Genomic DNA, 6,030 nt, shown 5'->3' on the forward strand with positions numbered 1-6,030 from the left:
AAAAAAAAAAGATTTTGCACTTCAAAATCTTTGACATTTTTCTGGGCACCTACTTGAAGCACCAATAATCCAGAAATAATGAAGAAAAAAATGACTCCTGCCCTTGGAACTAAAATAAAACGTGGAAAATTAATCTATTTATTAAGACAGTACAATGTGAGTTTGCTAAAAGTCTTCCCTTGGAAAACAGAGTCAAACTCAGTATTTTTGAAACCCAAGATCTTTTTCAGTGGTCATTTGCACATATATAATGTTAGCATTAACTTATACTCATGAATTGAATCATGAATAATTACCATGTCAGCTTTAAATTACCTTTGTTTAATCTTAAAAGATTGTCATCAGTGTTTCCTGTTGTCATTAAGCTTCTGGACATAGATTCTCAAGCACCCTCTTACAATATTTATGTACAGTTATGCGTCACTCAACAATGGAGATGAATCATAATAAATTTGTCATTAAGCAATTTTGTCACCTTGTGAACATCACAGAGATAGTATAACCTAGGCTATTACTCCTAGTCTACAAACCTCTACAGAATGGTACTGTACTCAATATTGTAGGCAACTGTAACACAATGGTATGTATTTGTGTATCTAAACATATATAAACTTAGAAAAGGTCCAATTAAAAATATAATATTAGAATCTTTTAGGACCAATGTCTTATAGTCTGTCATTCACCAAAATATGACTGTTTGTATGGACTTATGACTGCACAACTGTATGGATTTATTTTGATGATGCCATAGTAGTGTTAGTCTGCTGCTTGTATGTGGAATTGAAAATAATTTTCCTCCTACTGAGCCTTTTGTAGTGCAAATCCCTGTGCTGTAAACAGTTTTATAAAATATAAAATTCTGAACATTTTCAGCAACATATGAAAATCCATCCTGTAGTGAATCACCATTGATATATCCGTGATATACTCCAATGTATGTATAGGAGATTCTCTCTGCCTATTTGCCAAGGGTGGAGTGTGACTTTGAATTAAAACCATTGCTCATTTGTATATTATGTTGGTGTTTACTGCTTATTATGGACACTGCCATTTAAAAGTGAATTGCATTCAGCCCAGAGATTCAGGCTCATATTTATTATCTACGTCTGTGTCAATCTGTTCTATGCATAAAGAAGTTAGTAAATGATACTGAATCTAGCTTCTTGGTATTAACTGTGTAAAAAAAAAAACAAAAAACAAAAAACAGATAAAGTTTGACTCTGAGGTACCTTAACATAAGTTAATTTCAGAATTTATATTATTTAAGTATTTGTTTTTTTACAAAATTATATACTTTACAAATGCTTTCCATCTATGAAAAAGACTTCAAAAATGATTCGTTATTTCCAAATATTAGATTTTAGCAGTTTTTGAAAAAACGTGACCCTATTTTGGCTAAAGAATCTTTGTCAGGTTCTTCCTAAACTGTGGAAATCTTTGTAAAATTGGCAAACAATTAGTATAAATATCATTTATTTATGTGTGTATGTATTTATTAATAATTGAATATTTTTATGCTACACTGATTTTTTAGACATAAACTCTAAGACCAATCTCACAGAATTTGTAGAAATAAATGAGTATAGACAACTTGTAGGCTATCTACAGTCAGTAAAATCATCAATATTTCTTTTTAAGTTCATTTTATTTAATCACTTAGTTTAGGTATTAAAATTTCAATATCTCCAAAATTGTAGATCCAGTAATTTTAATATGAGGCACAAGCTAAAGCTTAGTCAAATTATACTAGCCCAGCACTTTTATTTGTAGATATATTAACAAAAATTCAGTACTTAGAACATGCTATGATCTGAATTTCCCCCTCCACACAAGTTCATGTCTTAGAAACATAATCCCCAGTGCAACAGTGTTGGGAAGTGAGGCCTACTGGGGGGTGTTTAGGTCACAAGGACTCTATTTTTCGTGAATGAATTAGTGTCATTATTAAAATGGCTTGTGAAAATGGGTTTGCTTTCTTCTATTCTTCTGCTATGTGAAGAAACAACATTAATCTACCATTTGCCCTTCTACCTTTTACCTTGTGAGGATGCAGTAAGAAGGCCTTCATCAGATAGAGGTAATTTGTTCTTGGATTTCCCAGCTTCCAAAACTATGAGAAATAAATATCTATTTTTTTTTGTAAATTACCCAGTCTCAAGTATTTTGTTATGGCAGCACAAAATAGACTAAGACAGTGCATATGCTAGCCAGTAGGTGATATTTTCTGTAATGCATCTTATTTCAAAATAGACTTCATTTCTTAGTAAATAGAAAATAAGTGAAGAATCAATAATTATGTCTGCATCAAGTCTATTTCATTGAGTGTGGGTTTGGTGGAGTTCAATTTGAAGCAATTATTATATTTCAAGTATGTGAGCCATATAGTAGAAATAATATTATTTTATTATTTTGATTATGGTTATTATTATTTTGATTATTTATTATTTATTATTATTATTGATTATTGATTATTTTGATTATGGCTATTACTATTGTTACTATCATTATTATTTTTATAAATTCAGCCATTCAGTTAATTGTCTTGGATGAAACGAAAGATAAACCTGTTTCTCCTGAGGCTGTTCATAAGCCCAAGATATTTCCATTTGAAATATGCTCAAGATATCTTTCCAAGGTCTTTTAGAAATAAAAATGTTGCTATTTTCCTGAAGATATTACCATATGTTTCTTTTACCTCAATCTCTTTAAATGTGTGAAATAACTGGAAATAAAATCTAGGCAAATGTTTATTTTTCTTCAGCATGATAATGTTCTTAGATACTTGTATTCTGCAGGTATTGATGGTTATTGACACTTAGTATTGTTTTAAATTCTGTAAATTGTAAATTGAATTTAGCCCATTCTCCTAATTGCATTCTTTTCCAGTTTCTGTTAGATACATGCTGGAGCCTCAGAGTCTACCCTACAGACCTTACACAAAATTTACAAATTTATTATACATTCTTGTTCTCTTTGTTTTATGGTTTTTGTGAATAATTAAGCATGATGTTCCATCTCACGGATTATCTTTCCAACTGTAGTCAGGAAAGAGTTAATCTCATTTATTAATTTCCATGACTCTATTTTTCACTCTAAGCTTGCTACATTTCATTTAATAATTTTCTTTTCTGTTACATGTTTATTTATCTTTCTTTTATACTATCTTCCTAATTATAAAAGAAGATATTCTTTTGTTAATCATTGAGGTGTCTGATTATCAAACCACAGTCAACAAAATCAGAAATCTTAAGCAGGATTCAAATTTGTTAATAATCTAAAAGATACAAGTAATTGTCAGACAACTCCCCAGGTTTTTCATGTTACATTAAAATGAATCTGGTTGAGATTTAATATATGAAATTCTAAATGATGCATGTAGTGTGTCCTTTACACAGAAAGACCTACTTCAGTTATGAAATATGTCTGATTTGTATTCTGATAATTACATAGGTGGTATTAATGTTTTAGTTTGCCTCATCAAGTCATAAATTTGAGTTTTTTAGACCATAAACAACCTAGAAAGAACAGGTATATCCTGCTAAAAATATTTAGTAGAAACTCATTCTTCATTATTTAATGAGATTTGGCCAGATCATTTATTTTTTGTTTTTCTTCCCTCCAGAAAAACCTAGAGGAGGGAAAATGGAAGCCAAGCTTTCATTCTCAATTACATTTAGCCTCCTAAGCATGTAATTGTAAAGTCTTTGTCAGGCATTTTGATTAAATTGGTTTCAATAGGACTTTATATTTAGTTTGTACGTGTGTGTTTAGGATTAGATTTATGTGCTTTGAAAGTTTGACTATAGACTCAGTTTGACTAAGAGTATATTGTTAATTTTTTCTTTGTATCTTTTTGCTATGTCTCTCTGTGTCATTTTCTTGTCTTTCTAGTGTATGTGTCTGTAGTCATAACTCATTAGTTTTCAGCTTGATAAAGAGAATTTTTAGGCCCTTTTTAAAAACCAGGAACACGAGTCTCAGTTTCTATTGTTATTCCTCATCTTTTGCCGCATTCGCTGTTTTTGTTTGTTTGCTTTGGCTTGGTTTCTGATCTACTAATGTGTATGTGTGTGTGTATGTGTGTGTGTGTGTGTAATCTAGCTTTGTAATTTTTAAAGTTTTTGTTTGTAAATTTCATCTAATTAAGAATGCATATTTTCAGTAAAAGAAGCCAATCAATGCAAGAAATTATGGAGCTAACTAGCCTAGAATATAATGTTCACTTAAATTTATATAATTAAACAAACTCACTTAAAATGTATACCTGACTTACCATAGTGGAATGTGATAGCAATACAACTATTTGGAACACATAGTTGAATCATTTACTCAGTTACACAAATAATTTTAAGTGTATTTATTTACATAAAATAAAAGTAACCAGAAAAATAATTTTGAAAAGAAAAAACATATTGTCTTATAGTTTAATTTTCAATTTATATTCTAACTATAGTATTTTGCATTTAGCATTATATTTTAATTAAAGCCTAGATCAACAAAGTCAATTTATTTCATAAGTGAAATGAGACTAGCTCGAATTTATTGAGATGGATATATATTCATGCTAAAGAAATAATGTTTTGCGTAAATATATGACATCGTAGAAATTATGACAAGAGTATCCAAATCAAAGTTCCTAAGGTATTGGCATATGTTTTTGAAAACATCAACCTTTACAACTGTATTCAAATTAATCTTAATTAAATTGATAGGAAGTATTATAAGCACATAACTATTATCACAGTATATTTATCATTAGGATTTAGTATTAATTGTCATTTATTGAGTGTTTACTATGTGCCAAGTACTAAATTACGTGTTTTACACATTACTTTCACTCTTACAACATTCAATTAAATTAGGCTTCATTTGTGATCCACTTTTCAAAACAGAAAATTGAGGATTCTAGTAGGATCACATAAATCACAAGAGGCAAGACTGAATTCAATATTAAACCCCAAGCTACTAGAAATACTATCTTTTAAATACTATTTAATGATACTATTCTATGTTTTAAAAAATGTTTCAGCAACTACAGAATGATTTCTAAATATAAAAGAAACCAAATAATTATATGAATATAAATATAAATATAAGGTTCTTTTTTTCAAGTGCTTAATATAGTAAACCACATAAAATTAAGCCAAGGAGACAGACCTGTGTTTAGAATAACTTCTTTGTGCTTAAGTGAGCAAAGTATCAAATATATGTTATTGCATCCAGTTTAATTATTTCTCAGTATAGAAATAGAAAGTGAATATAGAAAATTCAGCCCTTTTTATTTCTTAAGGCTAAAGAAGAGTAACTGACAACAATACATTTGTTTCTGAAGTGTTGGAGCTTAGAATACAATACTTCAAAATGAAGGCTTCAGCAGCAACCTCAGAAACAAAAGTTTTCCTCTGACTTTTTCCTGCCCTCCTGTCCTCAGTCCCATTTTCTTCCAAGGCTAGTCTTAGAAACTAGAATGCCTTTTCTTCAAAGCAAGTAATGAAAACCAGAATCCCTTTTCCTCAAAGCCAGCCATAAAACTTAAAAATATTACTCTATTTCTTCCATTTTATCTGTATAAGAACTGGCCACAAAAAAAAAAAAAAAAAAAAATTATCTGACCTACCTTGTTTGTAAGTCCAGAGAGGGTCCTTCCTCATGCCCAAAAGGAAGGAAGGCATGCTCACGGAGGCCAAGAAGAATCTAGACAAACAGGTCTTCCTAGGTCCACACTCAGTCTGCTAATATGAGATTATATTCTATTGGTCCACTTATATTGCTACATGTCTGTCCATACTTTGTTGAATTTAAGCATAAAAATGAACACATTTCCCTGCATCTTTGGGTCTTCTAAAGGTCCCCATGTATACATGTTAAATACATTTGTATGCTTTTTCTCCTATAATCAATCTGCCTCATGTCAGTGATTCTTCAGTGAACCTTTGGGAGACCAAGGGCCTCGGCCCCCACGTAAGTTTCAAATTTTATAAGTGTATTTCAGATGTACTTTTGATAATATAGCAAGGTATAACTCTTAAA

This window comes from Colobus angolensis, unplaced genomic scaffold, assembly GCF_000951035.1.
Source record: "Colobus angolensis palliatus isolate OR3802 unplaced genomic scaffold, Cang.pa_1.0 Scaffold218, whole genome shotgun sequence".
In the NCBI taxonomy this organism is placed as follows: Eukaryota; Metazoa; Chordata; class Mammalia; order Primates; family Cercopithecidae; genus Colobus; species Colobus angolensis.